Source organism: Aplidium turbinatum, chromosome 3 (genome assembly GCF_918807975.1).
Source record: "Aplidium turbinatum chromosome 3, kaAplTurb1.1, whole genome shotgun sequence".
NCBI classification, from domain to species: Eukaryota; Metazoa; Chordata; class Ascidiacea; order Aplousobranchia; family Polyclinidae; genus Aplidium; species Aplidium turbinatum.
In genome coordinates, this window is record NC_137474.1 from 13,333,432 (window position 1) to 13,356,893 (window position 23,462).

The 23,462-nt window shown below is 39.3% G+C and overlaps 12 non-coding genes across 12 annotated transcripts; 4 read left to right on the forward strand and 8 right to left on the reverse strand.

Annotated features, from left to right (window-relative positions):
* Positions 1-7,977: 7,977 nt before the first annotated feature.
* On the forward strand, positions 7,978-8,050 carry Trnaa-agc (transfer RNA alanine (anticodon AGC)). The gene has a single exon. It is a non-coding gene; the product is annotated as a tRNA-Ala (tRNA).
* Positions 8,051-9,696: 1,646 nt separating this feature from the next.
* On the reverse strand, positions 9,697-9,769 carry Trnav-cac (transfer RNA valine (anticodon CAC)). Its single transcript has one exon. It is a non-coding gene; the product is annotated as a tRNA-Val (tRNA).
* A 949-nt stretch (positions 9,770-10,718) lies between these two features.
* On the reverse strand, positions 10,719-10,791 carry Trnam-cau (transfer RNA methionine (anticodon CAU)). Its single transcript has one exon. It is a non-coding gene; the product is annotated as a tRNA-Met (tRNA).
* Positions 10,792-11,026: 235 nt separating this feature from the next.
* On the forward strand, positions 11,027-11,099 carry Trnaa-agc (transfer RNA alanine (anticodon AGC)). Its single transcript has one exon. It is a non-coding gene; the product is annotated as a tRNA-Ala (tRNA).
* A 166-nt stretch (positions 11,100-11,265) lies between these two features.
* Trnav-aac (transfer RNA valine (anticodon AAC)) lies at positions 11,266-11,338 on the reverse strand. Its single transcript has one exon. It is a non-coding gene; the product is annotated as a tRNA-Val (tRNA).
* A 416-nt stretch (positions 11,339-11,754) lies between these two features.
* On the reverse strand, positions 11,755-11,827 carry Trnai-uau (transfer RNA isoleucine (anticodon UAU)). Its single transcript has one exon. It is a non-coding gene; the product is annotated as a tRNA-Ile (tRNA).
* A 235-nt stretch (positions 11,828-12,062) lies between these two features.
* Trnaa-agc (transfer RNA alanine (anticodon AGC)) lies at positions 12,063-12,135 on the forward strand. Its single transcript has one exon. It is a non-coding gene; the product is annotated as a tRNA-Ala (tRNA).
* An 8,236-nt stretch (positions 12,136-20,371) lies between these two features.
* Trnam-cau (transfer RNA methionine (anticodon CAU)) lies at positions 20,372-20,444 on the reverse strand. The gene has a single exon. It is a non-coding gene; the product is annotated as a tRNA-Met (tRNA).
* Positions 20,445-21,270: 826 nt separating this feature from the next.
* On the reverse strand, positions 21,271-21,343 carry Trnam-cau (transfer RNA methionine (anticodon CAU)). Its single transcript has one exon. It is a non-coding gene; the product is annotated as a tRNA-Met (tRNA).
* Positions 21,344-21,578: 235 nt separating this feature from the next.
* On the forward strand, positions 21,579-21,651 carry Trnaa-agc (transfer RNA alanine (anticodon AGC)). The gene has a single exon. It is a non-coding gene; the product is annotated as a tRNA-Ala (tRNA).
* A 670-nt stretch (positions 21,652-22,321) lies between these two features.
* Trnav-cac (transfer RNA valine (anticodon CAC)) lies at positions 22,322-22,394 on the reverse strand. The gene has a single exon. It is a non-coding gene; the product is annotated as a tRNA-Val (tRNA).
* Positions 22,395-23,007: 613 nt separating this feature from the next.
* Positions 23,008-23,080, reverse strand: Trnam-cau (transfer RNA methionine (anticodon CAU)). The gene has a single exon. It is a non-coding gene; the product is annotated as a tRNA-Met (tRNA).
* Between the last annotated feature and the right edge of the window lie 382 nt (positions 23,081-23,462).

A 23,462-nucleotide genomic window follows, 5' to 3' on the forward strand; every position in this document is an offset into this window, starting at 1 on the left:
TTTGACAGTCAGGTGTGCAGAATAGCCTAAACTTTGATACTTCCACCCAAACAGATTTAAAATACTTTCTTAAAAGACAATTCATGTACAGTCAATATTTCTGTTATCAGTTATTACTACTGAGTACGTAAATCATGTTCATGACAATGATTCACATGTAAATAATATCTATTCATGGTCACAAGGACAGGAACATAGTGAATTGCATGGTAAATTTGCATTTTTACGTTTACAGCTTTTGCATTTTTTTTTACAATTGCATCGTCTTAGTTCTTTACATGCTTCGGCTACGGGGTCTTTTCTTGTCCACATAATGTCCCATGTTCCCCCATCTCCAGATTTCCACCCCTGTTACTTGGAGATGGCAATTCTGGACTCCTTTCAAGAGCTCGTCCCCAAATGTGTCCGGCCTGATATGCTGCCCGAAGTGCATGCAATTTCAGCGCATCTTCTGTTGGTGGAATATTATTATATTGTTTATTTTTAAGTGTAAACAAAGTCACTCTTGCAATGTCTACCTTATCATCAGTGCTGCTTTTATCATAAAAATATACCGTGAACTTTTGAAGGATCGCAAAATCTTCTGCATTTATTTCCTCTGGACACTGACTGAGCTTCTGAAATGTTGGCGTCACATCTGGATACACTGACCACGTTGCAAAGAACGACTTCTTCCCCTTTCCTTTCATGCCTAAACAAGAGTCACAGCCATTAAACGCATGAAAGAACAACAGCCCTTTGCATTTCTGTGGACTTAGGACAGAAAATATCTGATGAATAGGAATCCATCTTCTTTTGTTTCCTCTCACGAAAGATATCCAGAGTTCGTGAAGTCCATCCGTGCTCAAGTTTTCAAACAAGCCAATTCCAATAACGACCACATCAATGTCATTAGCCAGGATGGCTGCTTTTTGTATAGTTTCATACTTGAGACCATGATGAAGATGAACAAACATTTTGGTATCGGCTTCTTCTTGAGCTCAAATTGACTAAAGCAGGATTGTCATTATTAGTAACAGCTTTTTCATTCTTGGAAACATAAACGATATCATCCGGTGGCATGAATTCTTGGATGGAATCAGCTAAGAATGGATAAAGTTCTTTTTTATTATCTGTATTTTGCAAAACGTTTGGCCAATTCTTTGGGACTCTCCCATCTCGAGTAACTCTCCGCCTGCTACCATTGCCCCTCTTTATACGAGCATGAGATTTGGTGCTTCCGTCCTTGTAAGTGTCAAACACAACATCAGTTCGTTTGTGCTTTCTGGCATATGTCTTAATTTTCTCCACAAAGTCCTTCTGAGCATATTCACCAAACGTCTGATGTTTTGGTGTAGTAGAGTGTACTAAACATGCTCCATCTATCACCATCATGTCTACATCGTCCAGTAAAGCAGGTTGTGCAGGTACCACATTCTCTAGGCAACCCATTAAATCTGCTTTCTGTGTTTGGTAAAGATCACCTCCAGAACTTAAAGCTGCTGGGAATCGTTGGTTTTCATGGTTAAAAAATTCAGGCAGATCAACTTGTCGGATCTGGCATTAAATAAAGAGCTTTGAAAAAAGGCTGCATTCACCCTTCAATGTGCTCTGATTCCCTTTTCGTGTTGTCTTTTTTGAGTTAAACAGTGTGAATTTGTTCCGAGCAATTGGTGAGTAGAATTTGTCTAATACTAATGTGAAGTTTTCCAACTGATTTTTACCTTTTGTATCATAGTCTTTTAGCATATCTGTTACCTTTTGCTCCATGACATTTTTCGTATTAAGAGTAAGCAGATCTGAAGTTGACTCCTCAAGATAGGGATTGCCCATCTCTTCAATGGTTCGGGTGAGAGAAATGACGTCTTTGAGAAATGCTTTCTGTGCTGATGGTGTTGCTTCATGATGATTTTGGGATACTTTCTCTCCACTTTTAGAAACACATTCATATTCCTGTATAATTGTACAGACTTCAGGGCCTGCTACCGTCCATCGTAGCAAGGCTGATTCGTGTTCTGTGACTCCAATTATCCCTCTATCTCCTTTCATAATAGCATTATTCTGTTCATGGGCTTGGTCAATAGCAATCGCGGAATATTCTCTGTTGGTCTTCTGAATCACAAACTTCCCTTTTATGAACTGCTCATAAACATCAGGAAATTTATCTTTTAATGACAACATGTCAAGTAGGTGTATGGTCAGCCACCTTGGGTATAGTGAGTTCTGTCACCACTAAAGAATTTTGGAAGGAGTATTGCCAGAGCCTCCTTGTATCCTGGAAAATTGCTTTCCCGGAGAGCGTCCACAAAACCCAGCAATGCGAGTTCCAGATTGAATGCAGTGTACCAGTAGTTGAACATTGGAAAATCATCCGCTTTCCTGGCGCACCATTCTTTGAATTCCACCTCATTGTAAATCCAGCCTGGTGTCTCCACTTCTTTCGCAGAACGCATCAATGCATACAAACTACACGCTGTGACCTGGTGGATACGTCTAGTCTTTGCTACATTGGATGCAGAAATGAAATATTCTGCTGTACCTGATGATGTTAACTTGGCTTCTTCAAGAGCAGTTGTCCAGCCACTACCTTTCAGAAATGTACCTAATTGTTTTAATGCAGCCATTTCAACGTGAAGACCACCCATGATGATGACCAAGTTGCCGTATTCGTCAGGCCAATACCATTGCACTTGTTTAGATAGTGCAAAAAGAGGTTGGTCAGCTGTAATGACTGGTGTTTGAGACGGATTAAGATACGACATAGTTTGCTGGACTTGATACTTTTAAATACACTGAATTTGAGGGTGAACAGTAACGAGGGATTTTGCTGAGGCTATCATTTTTTAAGTAACATATGACCACCCTTTTTTCGCTAAAACCACTAAAAAACGTTTTTTTTCCCGTTTTTGTGAAGATTTTTAATGAGAGGTACAATCTGAAATCAAAAACACTGGCTAAAAATGTCACATAAAACATTTTCAAGATAGTCGTCGTTCGTATGAAGCCGAAAGTTTGTGGTCAGCCGAATGGAAGGACTTGGAGCCAACTTTTCGTCAAGTCATCTAGTGTACGGAGGCCTGTTATTCCATTGGGAGGGGAATAGATGGGACACCCAAAGATAATGTGGTTAGCTGTTTGCTCCGTCGCACCGCACTGACAAGCAGCAGAGTCCCTTATGCCCCAGCGTGTCAAGCAAGCATTGAAGCGGCCAACTCCCGTTCTTATTCGGTTCAGTGTCACCCACTCCCTTCTCTGAAGCTCAGAACCAAGTGGGAGTGAAGAGGCAGGAGAGACATCGAATAGAACGAGGCGAGACTTTATTTTTGGCACAGTGCTCAATTCCTCGGACCAGGCATCTGACGTGCTGAAATCAGCGAGCTGGAGTTTTGCAGCATGCCTTACAAAAGGGCGCCGTGATGGTAGGCGTTGTACGATTGGGACATTGACAGTGGATACGCAATCGTGTAGTATGTGGTTCGGATCAGCACAAGCTTTATTTACCAACGAAGACACCATCGCTTCTCTGCGTACATTAGCGGGTAGGATACCTGACAGCACTGGAAGGTATTGCTGTGGTGTTGGTTTTAAGCATCCAGTAATAATGCGCATTGTCTCGTTCAGGCAGGCGTCTAATTTTTTGGTGTGCTTGCTGCGACACCATGCCGGAGCTGCGTATTCTGCGGCACTGTAGGCAAGCGCCAGGCCACCTATGCGGAGGGTAGATGGTTTTGCCCCCCATGTTGTGCCGGTCAAGCACCTCAAAAGTCCATTGCGTGCAGTTACTTTTGCACGCAGGCCTTGGATGTGCTGCTTGTACGTCAGTTGCCTATCCAGTTTCACCCCGAGATAAGTTGGTTGACTCTTAAACGGTAACTGACAACCATTGACTTCGACCTTCAATTTCCTGTTGACTTGGTGATTATTGAGATGAAAAGTACTGACGGTAGTCTTTGTAGCACTGAGTTGCAGTCTCCACGTATTCAAGTATTCCGAAATTATTTTCATATCTGACTCCAGTGAGTGCTCTACATTGGACCAGATTCTATTAGTGGTTAGTAGGGCTAAATCGTCGGCATAACCATATTGCTTTGACTTGGTGCAGGGGAGGTCGCTGATGTAAATATTGAATAGCAGTGGTGCCAAGGTTGATCCTTGAGGCACACCGTTTTTCAAAGAGCGGGGTCGACTTCTCTGTCCATCACTGGTGTGAACTGTGAAGCGTCTATTAGAGATCATCTCCAGAATGAATCGAACTGTGTGGCGGCTAGGGATAAAACGAAGAAGCTTGAGAGTCAGTCCACGATGCCATACCGTATCAAGATTAGGGTGGCTCATTTTCCTTGATGTTCTTTAAAATTTTTGTCAGTTTGGAATAATGTTCCATTTTGCTCACTGATATTTGCAAACCAAAATTTTTGTTGGATTTTGACCTTTGACCCTGGTTCACCCAAGGAGAAATTCTGAATTTTTCTGAAAAATTAGTAAATTTCGAAGTGGTTTAGCAGTATCTGAAGAGGGGATTTCTCAAAATTTGACCACATGATTTTGACGTCACTTCCTCTGTTAACTTCCACGTGGAACATCTTCACCCTACTCCAAGTCTGAGAGTCACTAATAGTGCATGCTTTTAGTGTCATTTTGGTTGATTTTACAGCCTTTTCGCAATCAGTGAATGTATAACATACAGACCAACAAATATTTTTGGCACAAAAGATGAGAGTCATTTTAGAGTATTTCAGGGCCCCTGATTCCGAAAATGCACTTAGTTTTTTCGAATTGGCTCTAGTTTTCGAGATATTCGACAATGAAAATATTTTTGAAATCATAGACAGACAATCGATAACAACTTAATAACATTGAATTGCATAATTCAAAATTAATACAGAAATGAAATAGATACATAATTTCGAACGTTTTCGGCAAAACTTTCTGCCCTCTTCAGGAAAATATCTTAATTCATCTAAACAAAACAATTATTCGTGAAATGTTAATAATAAATGACTGAAATTCAATAAAACTGCACTGACCTGCGTACAAGCAACAACTGACGAACAAACACAAAAGGTGGTAGCAATCTGTCATAATTATGCGGGAGTGTGGTCATGAGACGAGATAGTGAGCGGACAACATAACATAAAATAAACGTAAGCTAATACAAATTCAACAAAAAAGATGCCCCTCCAGCGAATAATTGTTTGTTGAGCCTGGGGTTGTGCTGCTTTATTTGGAGTGCCTCATGAATTTTAGTTTCAAACTCCGATTGACAGTTGCGAATTATTTTGAATGAATCTAATGTAAATTTGATGTTGGAACAAATACTGCAGTCATAAATGTGGTCTTTGATTGCACTGTGCTTATTGATGTCTGTTAAATTTAGGTGTTCCGTTGCTCTTGTTACCAAGTGTCACATGTCCACAAGACACTTGGTAACAAGAGCAACGGAACACCTAAATTTAACAGACATCAATAAGCACAGTGCAATCAAAGACCACATTTATGACTGCAGTATTTGTTCCAACATCAAATTTACATTAGATTCATTCAAAATAATTCGCAACTGTCAATCGGAGTTTGAAACTAAAATTCATGAGGCACTCCAAATAAAGCAGCACAACCCCAGGCTCAACAAACAATTATTCGCTGGAGGGGCATCTTTTTTGTTGAATTTGTATTAGCTTACGTTTATTTTATGTTATGTTGTCCGCTCACTATCTCGTCTCATGACCACACTCCCGCATAATTATGACAGATTGCTACCACCTTTTGTGTTTGTTCGTCAGTTGTTGCTTGTACGCAGGTCAGTGCAGTTTTATTGAATTTCAGTCATTTATTATTAACATTTCACGAATAATTGTTTTGTTTAGATGAATTAAGATATTTTCCTGAAGAGGGCAGAAAGTTTTGCCGAAAACGTTCGAAATTATGTATCTATTTCATTTCTGTATTAATTTTGAATTATGCAATTCAATGTTATTAAGTTGTTATCGATTGTCTGTCTATGGTTTTTAAAAAGTACCTCTCTACCAAAGCTATACTATTTTTGAAATCGTTACTCAAAAGCTTTGAATTAGCAAATTACTTATTTTCAGCCCTGTTTACCATTATGATGTCATAATTGCCTTTGTCTAGTTCAATTGGTTCATATTGCACGAAAGTTCAAAACGCAGCAAGGGTTGAAATGAACTGTGTTTAACGTAAGGGAGACCTAAATATTCAATGAAAACAGTTGTGAATCAGTAGGCCTACATCACAAGAAAAATATCCCGAAAGTCATGTGTTTATGAATGCAGCTTTATATTGAAAAGGTAGGCTTACTGAAATGGATACTGCACAAAAGAAATTTTATTCTAAGCCTTTGCTAAGGCCAAGTCTTTGCTGCAAGAAGTTTTTTTCTTGTCTATAGGTTAAATAAATGGCATATAGGCTAATAAAATACGCCTTTGACAAGTAAGATGCTGTACAAACAACCCAGATATATTTTACTGCATGAGGCAACGCAGAGGAGCAACGCATTCTGCGATAGACACAGCGCTATATAAAAACAAGCATTATTATTATTATTACTTTGACATGAAGCTGGGTGATCAAGATAAGTCCTGGGTTCCTCCTAAAGTATGCAAACATTGCACGCAAACCCGTTTCTGGGCTCAAGGCTAAGAAGTTCAGAGTGCCATGGCATAAAGAGAGCCGTGGAATCACCATGAAAATTGATACTTCTGTACGGTGAGCATGTTCGAAGGAAGTTGGAACATCATGTTTACATGGAATGTGCAAGGCAGTCATTGCGTGGACGTTGCTATTTCTGTTTTTTGTTTGCCCTCTCATGTTTCAAGTGGTGAATTGCTTGAAACAATAGGAAAACGGGCATGACTGAGAGTAACCTCAATACCTTCAGTAATCTTTTGGAGCAAGGTCAAGCTTTTATCTCAAAACCATTTCTACCACCTACTGTAGTAGTTAAAGATTTAGTTATCAAAAGTGGTAGCTGGAATCTTGGCTAACTCAAAAACTAGAGCCAATTCGATAAAACTTAGTGCATTTTCAGAATCAGGGGCCTCGAAATACCTTAAAATGACTCTCACATGGGTTGCCTTTATATAAAAAAAAATTTTGTTGGCCTGTGAAAATCGATAAACATCGTCAAATGATTCAAGAAACTGAAAGCAGTAGATATATTTACTACAGTGAACGGTGCATAAAGAAAATCATGTCTGAAATGTGGTAGAATTCGACATTTTGAGAGTAATACACGTGTCAGTGTTCATGGAGGTGCTAATTAAACCGCTTTGCTTGCTACAAGTTTGTGTTACTGCCTCTTATTGTGTCCATTAAGATGCTAGAGTGCATTAGAAGATAGCGAGTGAGCAGTTTCAGGGATAAGCGAAAATTCGATATTTTGAAAAAATTCAAACCAGGTGAACCAGGGTCAAACGTTAATATTTTTTTGTGAAATTTGGTATAGGAGATACATTTACCAAAAGGAACAATATTCCAAACTGACGAAAAATTTAAACGAAAAAAATTTTTTTTTCAAGATTTTGCGCCAGCCTAATCAAGATAGTACCATACCGTATCAATTCAAGATAGTAAGAGATGAAAAACACCTAAATCGCTCTCATAAAACAACTTTCCTACGTCAGTCCAGGACCTGAATGGCGGCCATTTTGAACTTTGACGTCACGGGCTGCCGCTTTGAATTTTCGTTTGGTTAATTAAACTTTTGAAATCTACATGGTCTAAGGTACATATGTGCCAATTTTCATGCTTGTGTCACCAAGTGAAGTATTTTACGAGAAATCTGCAGTTATCTGCTTAACTATTATGACTTAAACTTGGTACTACCCATTACTCGAAATCGATCACTGGGTAGAGGCAATTATCGTAAAGTTTCCTGCCCAGAGAAACAACAGCAAGTGCGGGTGGCTGGAGTCGAACATGCGGGCTCTCGACTGCGAGCCCAACGCGCTAACCACTCGGCCACGGCTGCCGACTGAGCAAGGTGGTGTAGCTCAGATGGTAGAGCGCGCGCTTAGCATGCGCGAGGTACCGGGATCGATACCCGGCACCTCCATTTCCATGTCTCAACCACCATTTTGTGAAGCAGTGACCATAAGCGTCCCAAATTTAAACAAAAATCTAGATTCTAAACTTCAGATACAAGTACAGTCGACTCCGCTTAATTCGGACACTTTGTTTCCGCTCACTTTTGGGCAAATTAAGCGGAGAAACAGCTTTGTCCGCATTAAGCGGAAAATCAATTGTTCGTTTCTTGGTATGCGTAAAGGCAGACAACGCATTAAAAATACCATTCTGTTGCGTAATAAATGAATTGCAGCTGCTCTATACTGCAGTAATTGGCACTGATCTCATAAAAGGCACAAGAATTATACGTTCTAGTTAGTTGTATTGTGCAGTATTTCAATAGGGGAGAACCTCCATCATTGGGACGATTCTACAATGGGACACTTGGTCTCCCACGGTTGGTTGATCAAGCGAGCACAACGTACATGACGAATTCCAATTCGCCATGTAGTCTATAGCTTGTACCAGCAGTGGGATCCTTCAATTTGCACGCATGACTGGTTTGTTAAAGAAAGTGTGTTTTTTGATACCCAAAGTAAAAAAAGATAGGTCACTTGTCTTGAAGATATTTTTGTACATACTTGGCGAAGCAGGTTGAAAACGCATGGTAGCATAGTCTATATGTCTGGTAGTTCTTTGTTGTCAGTGAGGTAGTCTTTAAGAATCTAGCTGATTTTTTTGCATTTGCGGACGGCATCTTACAATGGGACAGCAGGTCTTGCCCATCAATGGGACACTGTAAATCAACTCGACTCATTCGTAAAAAGGGAAACAAGATCCTTTAACTATGAAAACTGTAGTTGAAAAAGCAATACAAACCGGAAAAAATAGACCTGTAGCAAGAGAATTTGACATACCAAGATAAACATTGAAAAACTGGATTGACACATATACAAAAAAGCCCAAGCAAATAATGATCAAGGCAATCTACGTTTTCAACCTCATTGTGGTGTCAAAAAGATTTTTAATGATGAAGATAAGAAAAATGTAGAAAACTTTAATAATACACTACAGTAATATAATCAATAACAAAGTGAATATCAAGTTTATAATATGCATTTACACAGATTATAAATTTTGTCCCATTGTTAGAAATTGCCTGTCCCAATGGTGGAGTCAGATTCAACAATGGGACGTTTTGAGTAACCTTAAAAAAACTGTGCGTTATTTCTAAACCACTGGAGATAATGAAATCAAACCAAATGTTATTTGAAAAAAAATGCATTGGCTAAAGTGTTGCAAAAAAAAAACCACTGCATTTCTTTACCAAATTAAAAAAATTAGCAAAACGCAAAATTTGTCCCATTGATGGAGGTTCTCCCCTACCAAGCGATTCAACAAATATATTACTGTGTAACACACACATATATGATTGAAATAGTACAGTAATTCTTCAAATACTGTGTCCGAATTAAGCGGAGAATTGTCCGAATTAACGAAAGTATTTTACGTGCAATTTTTACTTTTGTTCCGTTCCGGAGCATTGTGGCTGAATAAAGCGGCTGTCCGGGTTATCCGGTGCCGAATTAAGCGGAGTCGACTGTATTTGAAAATGATATTTTGGTCAGTGGTGTATGTTTCATTGTCTTCATCAATTAATGGTATTTAGGTTCAAAATTAAACGAATATGGAAAATGTTTTCGCCCGGGCTCGAACCGGGGACCTTTCGCGTGTGAGGCGAACGTGATAACCACTACACTACGAAAACTACATTTCAAACAATTGGCGATTCAGCTGGTAAAAAGATTTTGGTTATAGGCAAATTGTTCGTAAGCAATTGTTCGTAAAGCAATTGTTCGTAAACTGTTTTTTGTAAAATGAAATCCGTAAAACAATTCTTCGTAAAGCATTTCTTCGTATACATCAAGTTTTAACTGCATGCACGAAAAAATTGTTTTACGAAGAATTAATTTTACGAACAATTGTTTTACGATCAATTGCTTACGAACAATTGCTTTACGAACAATTGCTTACGAACAATTTGTCGGACACCAAAGATTTTACTATTTGCAAACAGAATGGTTTATGAAGACGAAAGCGAATGGCAAATATCATTAAAATATGAGGAAAACAAATAAGCTTATAGACCAACGACTGAACCTTGCGTGGTTCCACATCAGGCGCGGATTTATGGGGGGGGCCCGGGCCCCCCCCGAAATTTTGTGAAAAATTGTATGTTTTTGCATCAAATGGTTTGATATGCTTCTAAACAGCTGATATTAGTCCCTCGGCATCACAATTGATGAAAATGGTTGTTTTAATGTCTATTTTCTAGCATATCGTATATGTCGTAGTATCATTGTTCATACCTGTTTAGCTTTTTCTTTCTTTTTAATTGATTTTCAAATTTTCTGGCCCCCCCCGAAACAAACTGTTAGATTCGCGCCTGTTCCACATGGTACACGTTTAGAGTTCGTATTGCTTTTACAAAGCGGTTGGTATGAGTCTTTCGGATATCTTTCGGATAGTGATTGTCTAACATCTTCTTTTTGGTTCCACTTCTTTTTTCATTGTTGTTTTAAAGAATTGGCATACGAAAACATGAATTTTGGAAGTGTATTTAAAATTGAAATTAACAAAATTATTTTCGAAGTTGATGGCTACAATTGGATGAAACGTCAAAACCGTTATGCCCGAAAATAGTATTTTTAAATGTATGCCTCGAGTGAGGATCGAACTCACGACCTTGAGATTATGAGACTCACGCGCTACCTACTGCGCCATCGAGGCGACGAAAAAGTAGACATTTATGATCATCTAATCGAAAATACAAGGTTTTTCTAACGTTTTTATCATGCACTATTGGTTCTAAAAATGCATATATGCTTTGGTGTGTGAAAAGTCAGTGAACAAACTAACTCTGTTTGCATGTTGAACTTGAATTTTTATTAATAGAATACCACCAGATAATATCATTGAGTCTTTCACTAAAAAGAGAGTTTCATTACCACTCAGCTTTGTGCAAGGGGGTGTAGCTCAAATGGTAGAGCGCGCGCTTAGCATGCGCGAGGTACCGGGATCGATACCCGGCACCTCCATTTCTATGTCTCAAGTATCATTTTGTAAAGCAGTGATAAGCGCTTCCCAATTTAATCTAGATTTTGAACTTCAGATAAAAGTATTTGAAAATAATATTTTGATTGGTGGTGTTTGTTCGTCATCTATTGATGGGAATTTAGTTCAAAACTATGGGAATATGGAAAATGTTTCCGCCCGGGCTCGAACCGGGGACCTTTCGCGTGTTAGGCGAACGTGATAACCACTACACTACGAAAACCACATTTCAAACAATTGGCGATTCAGCTCGTAAAAAAAATTTTGCCATTTGCACACAGAATGGTTTATGAAGACGAAAGCGAATGGCAAATGTCATTAAAATATGAGGAAAACAAATAAGTTATAGGCCAAGTATTGAACCTTGCGTGGTTCCACATGGTATACGTTTAGGGTTCGTACTGCTGTTACAAAGCGGTTGGTATGGGTGTTTCGAATATCTTTAGGATAGTGATTTGCTAACATCTTCTTTTTGGTTCCACTTCTTTTTTCATTGTTGTTTTAAGGATTGGTATAAGAAAACATGAATTTTGGAAGTGCATTTAAACTTGAAATTAACAAAATTATTTTCGAAGTTGATGACTACAATTGGATGAAACGTCAAAACCGTTATGCCTGAAAATAGTATTTTTAAATGTATGCCTCGAGTGAGGATCGAACTCACGACCTTGAGATTATAAGACTCACGCGCTACCTACTGCGCCATCAAGGCGACGAAAAAGTTGACATTTATGATCATGAAACCGAAAATACAAGGTTTTTCATACGTTTTTATCATGCACTATTTGCTCTAAAAATGCATATATGTTTTGGTGTGTGAAAAGTCAGTGAACAAACTAACTCTGTTTACATGTTAAACTTGAATTTTTATTAATAGAATACCACCAGACAATATCATTGAGTCTTTCACTAAAAATAGATTTTCATTACCACTCAGCTTTGTGCAAGGGGGTGTAGCTCAGATGGTAGAGCGCGCGCTTAGCATGCGCGAGGTACCGGGATCGATACCCGGCACCTCCATTTCCATGTCTCAACCACCATTTTGTGAAGCAGTGACCATAAGCGTCCCAAATTTAAACAAAAATCTAGATTCTAAACTTCAGATATAAGTACAGTCGACTACGCTTAATTCGGACACTTTGGTTCCGCTCACTTTTGGGCGAATTAAGCGGAGAAACAGCTTTGTCCGCTTAAGCGGAAAATCAATTGTTCGTTTTTGGTATGCACAATAGGGTGGGGTGAACCAAAAATTTTGCTTTGTCTCGTTGATATTTCTTGTGGAACAACATAAAACGACCAGAAACCAAATTTGAGGAAATTTTGACCTTGGGAACCTACCCACTTTTTGAGTTGAAAATTCTGCCTTTTTCGAAAAATATGCGAAACATGCTTATGAAAATAGAACTTTAAAGACGCTTTTTTTGGCTAGATCTTCAATATACTGTTTTGCATTGCACTAATACTGACTTGGACTAGCTTCTAATACAAGTTTTTTTTAGGTTTTGAGATTCGATTGCTTTAATTTTTTTGCAAAAACATGCAATTTTTTCCAAAAATCGAATTGCCTACCATTGCATTTTAAAATCAGTTTTGGGAATATAAAATGATAGACATGCAAAATCAACTGGATTCAACAGTCACTAATTCAATTGTAACACAAATATACTAGCACTTGATTTTAGTGTTAACAGTATCTACAAATGTGCTTGGCTGTAGTGCGCCTTTGTGTCTGCAACAGGAATCAGATTCCTGGAAGCTATACTAACCAGCACGGATGAATCCATGTCTTCTATCAAACCCACACACTTTGTACGATGCATCAGTCACCAATTTCACAATTCTTTCTACTGATTGCGAGTGGTTTGGATAGCTTTTCACTTCTATTTTGCTTTCACGGTACGAGATGATGTCATCAGATGTAATTGTGGTTGTGAAAATAGGTTCATAACATAAACATACGGTGATGTCGGAATAATGGTTGGCCTCATAATTTATCGTTGGAACAACAAACTTCCGAACGGATCTATCACCAATATTTGCCTTATTGCGAATTTTCAATAAAGCCATGACTGCATTTTCTCGAACTTCTCTGGAGTCATCAGCAAGCATTGCCATTATCACATTTTCAGAGTGTGCTGCGGTCGTAGAAGTAACTACATTCCGTGCTGGGATGCAGAGTGCGAGCGCCTCTACCAGGGGCGGATCCAGAGGGGGGCGATTGGGGCGATCGCCCCCCTAAAATCTAAGAAAGTAGCTTTATTCTTCATTTATATGTATACGATTTGGAAAACAACATATCGAAAGCAATGCTGAATAAGTCTTTCGCCATGTTCAAAGATTAGGTTAGGCTAAGGTAGGCTATAATAATAACATAGTATAAGGCTATTATGTCCTCACAGAGTCTGATTACCGAACGAAATTACTAAAATTTGAAAAGTTTTTAAACTTTTTGCCGGCACTGTAGAGCATAGAGTTAAATCCTTTAGCCTGGATAAGTTGGTTGACAGAGCAGGTTACTGGCAACTTTGGCGGTCAGACGTGGAACTAAAACCATTGGAATTCCACCTGGAAATTGCATCTAGAAACAGCAAAGTTCAATTTTTTTTAATGAGACTTTAGCATCTTGTCACCTACATCAGGGGTGTGCAACCTTTATTACAGGAGGGCCAGATACGAACAACTGGGTGAAACCGCGGGCCACATGTTTATTTAACATACGATTTCTAGTAGTTGCAGGCACAAAAGAGTAGTTTTTTTTATTCATATTATTCTTATATTAGGGGGTATCTTCTTCCAGAAATAATAAGTTAGGACGCATAAATTTCTGAAGAAAACTGCTATTCAAATTTATTGTCACACTGTCTTTAAACGAGCTCAGTGAGAAGTTTGTAGCTGGCTTCTTTTCCCGACGGCTTTTTCCAAATTTACTTTATTGGAAGTGATTGCAATTCGAAGTCCATTTTCCAAGTGTTGGTCTGTCAGAACCGATCAATAGGGAGGTTTTATGACGCCCGTTTTAGAAAAAAATGTTCGCACAAATACGTTGAGCTAAAAAGTGCCACTTTTGAAGCCATGGATTTTTCAAATGTGGAAAGTCATCTTAGTTGAAATGTTTTCGGTAAAAATCGCCAAGATTCATTTCTAAATACTTTGCTTTCAAATCTGTTTTCTCTTGAAGATCAATCAGTTCAAGTTATATCTTCTGGTGCTTTGTTAATATCTGTGTTGAATGGCGAAGCGAATATACCAAACAAATGTTCATGAGATTTGAAGTCCTTGAAACGAGCCAAAAGTTCATACAACAATTTTTCAAGTTGGTCTGCAAATTCAGTTTTCTTCTCAGGATGCATTCCATAGTCTCTTAAAGTTGGAAAGTGTAAAAGATTTCCTGTCTGTACGTGAGCTTTCCAAAGTCGTACTTTGTTCATAATGCCTTTTATGTGACCATACATTTTTACGTTCCAAATAATTAAATACAATGGATTAGCGGTGGCCGGTGGGAGACTTCTAAAATGGTTAACAGAAGGTGCGAAATCTACAATAATCCACTCCACAATGAATTGTTCACACGCACCAGACTAAACTAAATTATAAATACGTTTCGCGGGCCGCACACAATTCAAAATTGGCACATCTTCGCGGGCCACATAATTTTTCTTCGCGGGCCACATTTGGCCCGCGGGCCGAACGTTGCACACCCCTGACCTACATCATTGCTACCACAAAATTGCTCAAGTATCGACCCGATAGCATTGACAAAAGTCATTTGCAATGCCTACAACGGCTTGTTACGTCATATACTGTATATACAGTAGTGTGGAATCAGTGGAATCTGCTCTATGTTCAGAGATCCAATTATGGAAGGAGAAGTGCTCAAATACAACTGTTCCGGCGACTGCTGCAGTCTTGCCGATGACTGCGGAAGAAGCTTTACAACAGTGTGATCAAGATGTGTACTGTACACAATCGTACACTCTCTTCTAAAAATACTATTAACCTTGCCAGTCAGCGTAGCATCAGCCGAAAGAAGCTTTTCATCTCTTCGGTCGTTGAAAACCTGGCTGAGGAACTACATCGGCGAGGAAAGACTGAATGGATTGGCCTTACTATACCAGCATTGGGACATTTTAATTGACACAGACTCCGTGATAAATCAATTTGCCAACAGTAGAAACCGCAAACTTGTTGTAGTCAAAGGTACGACACCTGTTAGTATTACCCGTGCCGGCAGGGGCGCCGGAAGCGGGGGGGGGGGGGGGCAGATGCCCCTCTGCCTTCAATTTTTCTTTGGATGGAGGAGCAATGGTGCCCTTTTAAGGTCATGTAAGCTACTGAACATTTTGCAATATGACAATTTCTGCTATTCGTTTTAGCCTAATTATAATAATCTTTCATTTTTGACTCAAAATAATATTCACGCACAAAATTTTGCAACACAGTAGCCTTCTTTGTATACTGGACACTTGTATCAGTACTCGATAGTGAGCTGATAGATGAGCATTATCGCTATATCTTAGCTTAAAAAAACATTGGCCTTCAAGCAACAAAAGTGCTCTTTTTTCGTTTTTCTGCCTCCCCCAGTCAAAAATCGTTTCTGCGCCCCTGCGTACCGGCAAAGTAGCTTTTTTATTTTCGTTTTATTTGTGAAGTCCACAGAAATAGTTGTTTCTGTTATTGTTAGTCTCTTTCTTTGTCTGGTGCAGCGACCGTGCATGACACGTTTTAAGGAGGACTATATATATCCTTTGGTCGTCATTTAAGTTAAATGATTTAAGTATGTTCAACTGCCATTCTATAGTTTTAGTGTACAAATTGTAGTGTTTCGCTGGTCCAAAATAAAAATTTACAATCGAAAGCTAGCCTATGGTGGCGATTCTACGGGGGGTGGAACATGACCCAGTGTTTTGACCTGACCCCCACTTTTGTTGCTCATTACTAGCCTATGTTGAATGTATGCATGGTCTTTCCTCATTGCTCTTTATAACAATTCAAAACTTGTCAGAGAAATAAAACCTAGAAGTTATACAGTAAGTCTATAACAACCTATATGTCTGTATCGATATTATGCTGTGACATTGCGAAGACAGAATTACGGTACCTGTTATTATCTTTCCATGGTCAATTTTTAAATTGCTGTGAAGCAATCAAGAGTGAAACCTTCAGTCTCACCTATAAATGCGGCTAGGTCGTTCAGGTTTCAACTTGACATTACAAGGGCACATCAGCTCTTCATCCCTCCCTTTGTTAAACAACAGCGTTGTTGAGGGTTTTTTAAGTTATAGAACTTCTCATAATTTGTGTTCGAAATGCTCTCAGAACGCACTAAATTCAACCTAATTTTTCTAGGGGAGACCCCCCGTCGTTGTTTGTGCCGGGCTGAACACTTGCCTGAATGTCAATGACATCGCCCCCCTAACGTTATTACCTGGATCCGCCCCTGGCCTCTACCAATCTTTTGTTAGCTCTTCAGATGGTCAAACAACACCCTCAGCCGCCAAGGCTCTTCTGGAAAGACTCGATGCAAAAAGAAAAGAACGCTGGACAGAGACCATCCAATCTCTCGGACTCAAGCCGTACAGCGTGGAGCACACTCAATAGCCTAACCTTACCGGACGATCAAGACAATCACCCCGACAATGTCCCATTCCTGCTAATAAGATCGCATCGCAGGTAATAAAAAATGGGAGATATAAGCCGTGTGACCGTACCTCCAATCGGTTTGTTACCAAAGAAGTGACAAAGCTTTGGAAGAACAACACACCCAACCAGGAGAGCATTTCTAGCTCCTTCTCACGGAGCGAATTCAATGCTGCCCTCAAGCACCTAAAACCTGGTAAGGCCCCTGGTCCAGATAGGATATGTCCAGAGCTTATCATGCAAGCTGGTTATGTTCTAAAGTCCTGATTATGCGATTTCCTGTCGTCTTGCCTGCGCCGCCTCAAGATTCCTAAAGTATGGAGAAGATCTCTGGTCGTCGCAATCTCCAAGCCAAACAAACCACTAGACGATGCAAAGAGCTATCGCCCCATCTCCTAGCTCTGCATCCCTTTCAAGATCCTTGAGAGACTGATCTACGCCCGTGTCGAACCAATAATCGACCCACTGCTTCCCAAAGAACAAGCTGGTTTCCGACACGGAAGGTCAACTGTAGACCAAGTCACACTACTAACTCAGGATATTGAGGAGAATTTCTCGGCATAAAAGAAAGCGGGGGCTGTTTTTATCGACCTAACAGCAGCCTATGACACTGTTTGGCACCGTGGCCTACTCTACAAGCTACTCCGCCTACTCCCTGACAGGCACATGGTCAAAATGATCATGGAACTCATCCACAACAGGAGTTTTACCCTTACCACCGGAAGCGGAAAACCAAGTAGACTGTGGCGAATCAAAAACGGTGTCCCACAGGGATCAGTCTTGGCTCCCCTCCTTTTCAACGTCTATACGCACGACCTACCATCAACAACATCTGACAAATATGCATATGCTGATGACTTGGCCATCTTGTACTCTGCGAAAGACTGGCAATCATTACAAACGACGTTGAGCCAAGACATGACGACCATATCTGGATACCTTCATCAATAGAAACTGAAACTCAGCGAAAGTAAAGCTGTGACGGCAGCCTTCCATCTCAACAACAGGTAGGCAAAACGTGACCTGAAAGTGACCGTTAACGGCAAAATTCTGCCGCCCTGCCCAGAACCAACATACATTGGGGTTACACTTGACAGGTCACTCACATACCATTTACAGTCACTGTGCAAAAAGCTGACATCTCGCATCGCCCTGCTGAGATGTCTGGTAGGCAAAACTTGGGGTGCAGGTGCTGACACCTTGCGCACTGCAACCCTGGCTCTGGTTCACTCCACTGCTGAATACTGCGCCCCTGCCTGGTGCCGCAGTACCCACACCCGCTTCATCGACAGCCCAATCAACGACGCATTGCGAACTGTGACTGAAGACTGAATGCCTGCGCCCAACTCCAACAGTGTAGCCTACTTACCAATCCTTGCAGGCATCCAACCTGCTGAGCTCCGCCGAAAGGGAGCCATCATGCATACACCTGGCTTGCCTGGCGGGGGATCCTAACCACTTGCTCCATGCAAAACTCAACATCTCACCTCAGGAATCTCCCTGGCAACTAAAGTCAAAACACCCCTTTGTGCCAGCTGCTGTTGAATTACTATACATCCATTCAGCGATCATGCCATCAGCGCAGCACACTTCATGGAAGACACTTGGAATGCAGCGTGGTGCGCCACCGACACCAAACTACATGGTTTTATACCCCACCCGGTGGCGCGCCCCCCTGGTATGGACCTGCTTCGGCCGACTTGGGTCAAGATCAACAGAATCCGAACCGGAGTCGGTCGCTTCCATTCCAACATGCACGAGTGAGGTCTGGCTCCCTCATCGGCCTGCAAATGCGGCGCGAAGGAACAAACTGCTGACCATGTCGTTCTCGAATGTCCCATCTACAAGGCACCAAATGGAACGCATGGCATAGCAACGCTGGACGAAGCTACACTCACCTGGCTCTCCACCAGATGCCCTGAAATTTGATCTAGTCTCAAACGAAAGAAGAAGACCGTCTCTATCAAATTGTCAGACAATCACGAAAGGGTAAACGACGCAGAAACTAACCAGACTATTCGACGCAGAAACTATTGACTGCGGGAATTATTGGCCTATACAAAACTAGATACTGTAACTTTTGACTTTGGTAAATTTTTAGAAAAAATCCAAGATTTTTACACTTTTTGTGATTCATTTCCCTACTTTAATTTGCATCTATTGGCCCCATATTGGGAAAAACACAAAAGTAAACTAATAGTTTTAGGTATAAAAGAAATATTACAATATTATATCAACTTTAAATAATGCGAAAAAAACTTTGAAATTTTAGGGATTTTTTGAAATATTATAAAATTTCAACTCAAAAAGTGGGTAGGTTCCTGTTGTCAAAAATCGCTGAAATTTTTTGTGTGATGTTTTCTCAAACCTCCACAAGAAATATCTGCGAGAGAATGCTCAAATCCAAAATTAGTACTTTTTCACCCCACCCTAATGCACAAAGGCAGACAACGCGTTAAATATACCATTCTGTTGCGTAATAAATGAATTGCAGCTGCTCTATACTGCAGTAATTGGCACTGATCTCATAAAAGGCACAAGAATTATACGTTCTAGTTAGTTGTATTGTGCAGTATTTCGATACCAAGCGATTCAACAAATATATTACTGTGTAACACACACATATATGATTGAAATAGTACAGTAATTCTTCAAATACTGTGTCCTGTGTCCGACTTAAGCGGAGAATTGTCCGAATTAACGAAAGTATTTTACGTGCAATTTTTACTTTTGTTCCGTTCCCGAGCATTGTTGCCAAAAAAAGCGGCTGTCCGGGTTATCCAGTGTCCCAATTAAGCGGAGTCGACTGTATTTGAAAATGATATTTTGGTCAGTGGTGTATGTTTCATTGTCTTCATCAATTAATGGTATTTAAGTTCAAAACTAAACGAATATGGAAAATGTTTTCGCACGGGCTTGACCGGGGACCTTTTGCGTGTGAGGCGAACGTGATAACCACTACACTACGAAAACTACATTTCAAACAATTGGCGATTCAGCTCGTAAAAAGATTTTGGTTATAGGCAAATTGTTCGAAAGCAATTGTTCGTAAAACAATTGTTCGAAAGCAATTGTTCGTATACATCAAGTTTTAACTGCATGCACGAAAAAACTTTTTAGGAAGAATTGTTTTACGAAGAATTAATTTTACGAACAATTGTTTTACGAACAATTGCTTACGAACAATTGCTTTACGAACAATTGTTTATACGAACAATTTGTCGGACACCAAAGATTTTACTATTTGCAAACAGAATGGTTTATGAAGACGAAAGCGAATGGCAAATATCATTAAAATATGAGGAAAACAAATAAGCTTATATAGACCAACGACTGAACCTTGCGTGGTTCCACATGGTACACGTTTAGAGTTCGTATTGCTTTTACAAAGCGGTTGGTATGAGTCTTTCGAATATCTTTCGGATAGTGATTGTCTAACATCTTCTTTTTGGTTCCACTTCATTTTTCATTGTTGTTTTAAAGGATTGGCATACGAAAACATGAGTTTTGGAAGTGTATTTAAAATTGAAATGAACAAAATTATTTTCGATGTTGATGGATGAAACAATTGGATGAAACGTCAAAACCGATATGCTTGAAAATAGTATTTTTAAATGTATGCCTCGAGTGAGGATCGAACTCACGACCTTGAGATTATGAGACTCACGCGCTACCTACTGCGCCATCGAGGCGACAAAAATTGGACATTTATGATCATCTAATCGAAAAAACAAGGTTTTTCTAACGTTTTTATCATGCACTATTGGTTCTAAAAATGCATATATGCTTTGGTGTGTGAAAAGTCAGTGAACAAACTAACTCTGTTTACATGTTGAACTTGAATTTTTATTAATAGAATACCACCAGATAATATCATTGAGTCTTTCACTAAAAAAAGATTTAGCATGCAATTGTTTGTAAACTGTTTTTTGTAAAATGAAATCCGTAAAACAATTCTTCGTAAAGCATTACTTCGCATACATCAAGTTTTAACTGCATGCACGAAAAAATGCTTCAGGAAGAGTTATTTTATGAAGAATTAATTTTACGAACAATTGTTGTACGAACAATTGCTTACGAACAATTGCTTTACGAACAATTGCTTACGTACAATTTGTCGGACACCAAAGATTTTACTATTTGTAAACAGAATGGTTTATGAAGACGTAAGCGAATGGCAAATATCATTAAAATATGAGGAAAACAAATAAGTTATAGGCCAAGTATTGAACCTTGCGTGGTTCCACATGGTATACGTTTAGGGTTCGTAGCCTATTGCTGTTACAAAGCGGTTGGTATGAGTGTTTCGAATGTCTTTCGGATAGTGATTGTCTAACATCTTCTTTTTGGTTTCACTTCTTTTTTCATTGTTGTTTTACAGGATTGGTACAAGAAAACATGAATTTTGGAAGTGTATTTAAAATTGAAATTAACAAAATTATTTTCGAAGTTGATGGCTACAATTGGATGAAACGTCAGAACCGTTAATTGTGCCTGAAAATAGTATTTTTAAATGTATGCCTCGAGTGAGGATCGAACTCACGACCTTGAGATTATGAGACTCACGCGCTACCTACTGCACCATCGAGGCCACGAAAAAATGGACATTTATGATCATGAAATCGAAAGTGCAAGGTTTTTCAAACGTTTTTATCATGCACTATTTGCTCTAAAAATGCATATATGCTTTGGTGTGTGAAAAGTCAGTGAACAAACTAACTCTGTTTACATGTTGAACTTGAATTTTTATTAATAGAATACTACCAGATAAAATCATTGAGTCTTTCACTAAAAAGAGATTTTCATTACCACTCAGCTTTGTGCAAGTGGGTGTAGCTCAGATGGTAGAGCGCGCGCTTAGCATGCGCGAGGTACCGGGATCGATACCCGGCACCTCCATTTCCATGTCTCAACCACCATTTTGTGAAGCAGTGACCATAAGCGTCTCAAATTTAAACAAAAATCTAGATTCTAAACTTCAGATATAAGTACAGTCGACTACGCTTAATTCGGACACTTTGTTTCCGCTCACTTTTGGGCGAATTAAGCGGAGAAACAGCTTTGTCCGCTTATGCGGAATATCAAATGTTTGTTTCTTGGTATGCGTAAAGGCAGACAACGCATTAAAAATACCATTCTGTTGCGTAATAAATGAATTGCAGCTGCTCTTTTCTGCAGTAATTGGCACTGATGTCATAAAAGGCACAAGAATTATACGTTCTAGTTAGTTGTATTGTGCAGTATTTCGATACCAAGCGATTCAACAAATATATTACTGTGTAACACACACATACATGATTGAAATAGTACAGTAATTCTTCAAATACTGTGTCCTGTGTCCAAATTAAGCAGAGAATTGTCCGAATTAACGAGAGTATTTTACGTGCAATTTTTACTTTTGTTTCGTTCCCGAGCATTGTGGCCGAATAAAGCGGCTGTCCGGGTTATCCGGTGTCCGAATTAAGCGGAGTCAACTGTATTTGAAAATGATATTTTGGTCAGTGGTGTGTGTTTCATTGTCTTCATCAATTAATGGTATTTAAGTTCAAAACTAAACGAATATGGAAAATGTTTTCGCCCGGGCTCGAACCGGGGACCTTTCGCGTGTGAGGCGAACGTGATAACCACTACACTACGAAAACTACATTTCAAACAATTGGCGATTCAGCTGGTAAAAAGGTTTTGGTTATAGGCAAATTGTTCGTAAGCAATTGTTCGTATACATCAAGTTTTAACTGCATGCACGAAAAAACTTTTTAGGAAGAATTGTTTTACGAAGAATTAATTTTACGAACAATTGTTTTACGAACAATTGCTTACGAACAATTGCTTTACGAACAATTGCTTACGAACAATTTGTCGGACACCAAAGATTTTACTATTTGCAAACAGAATGGTTTATGAAGACGAAAGCGAATGGCAAATATCATTAAAATATGAGGAAAACAAATAAGCCTTTAGACCAACGACTGAACCTTGCGTGGTTCCACATGGTACACGTTTAGAGTTCGTATTGCTTTTACAAAGCGGTTGGTATGAGTCTTTCGGATATCTTTAGGATAGTGATTGTCTAACATCTTCTTTTTGGTTCCACTTCATTTTTCATTGTTGTTTTAAAGGATTGGCATAAAAAAACATGAGTTTTGGAAAAGTATTTAAAATTGAAATTAACAAAATTATTTTCGATGTTGATGGATGAAACAATTGGATGAAACGTCAAAACCGTTATGCCCGAAAATAGTATTTTTAAATGTATGCCTCGAGTGAGGATCGAACTCACGACCTTGAGATTATGAGACTCACGCGCTACCTACTGCGCCATCGAGGCGACAAAAAAAGTGGACATTTATGATCATCTAATTGAAAATACAAGGTTTTTCTAACATTTTTATCATGCACTATTGGTTTTAAAAATGCATATATGCTTTGGTGTGTGAAAAGTCAGTGAACAAACTAAATCTGTTTACATGTTGAACTTGAATTTTTATTAATAGAATACCACCAGATAATATCATTGAGTCTTTTACTAAAAACAGATTTTCATTACCACTCAGCTTTGTGCAAGGTGGTGTAGCTCAGATGGTAGAGCGCGCGCTTAGCATGCGCGAGGTACCGGATCGATACCCGGCACCTCCATTTCTATGTCTCAAGTAGCATTTTGTGAAGCAGTGATAAGCGCTTCCCAATTTAATCTAGATTTTAAACTTCAG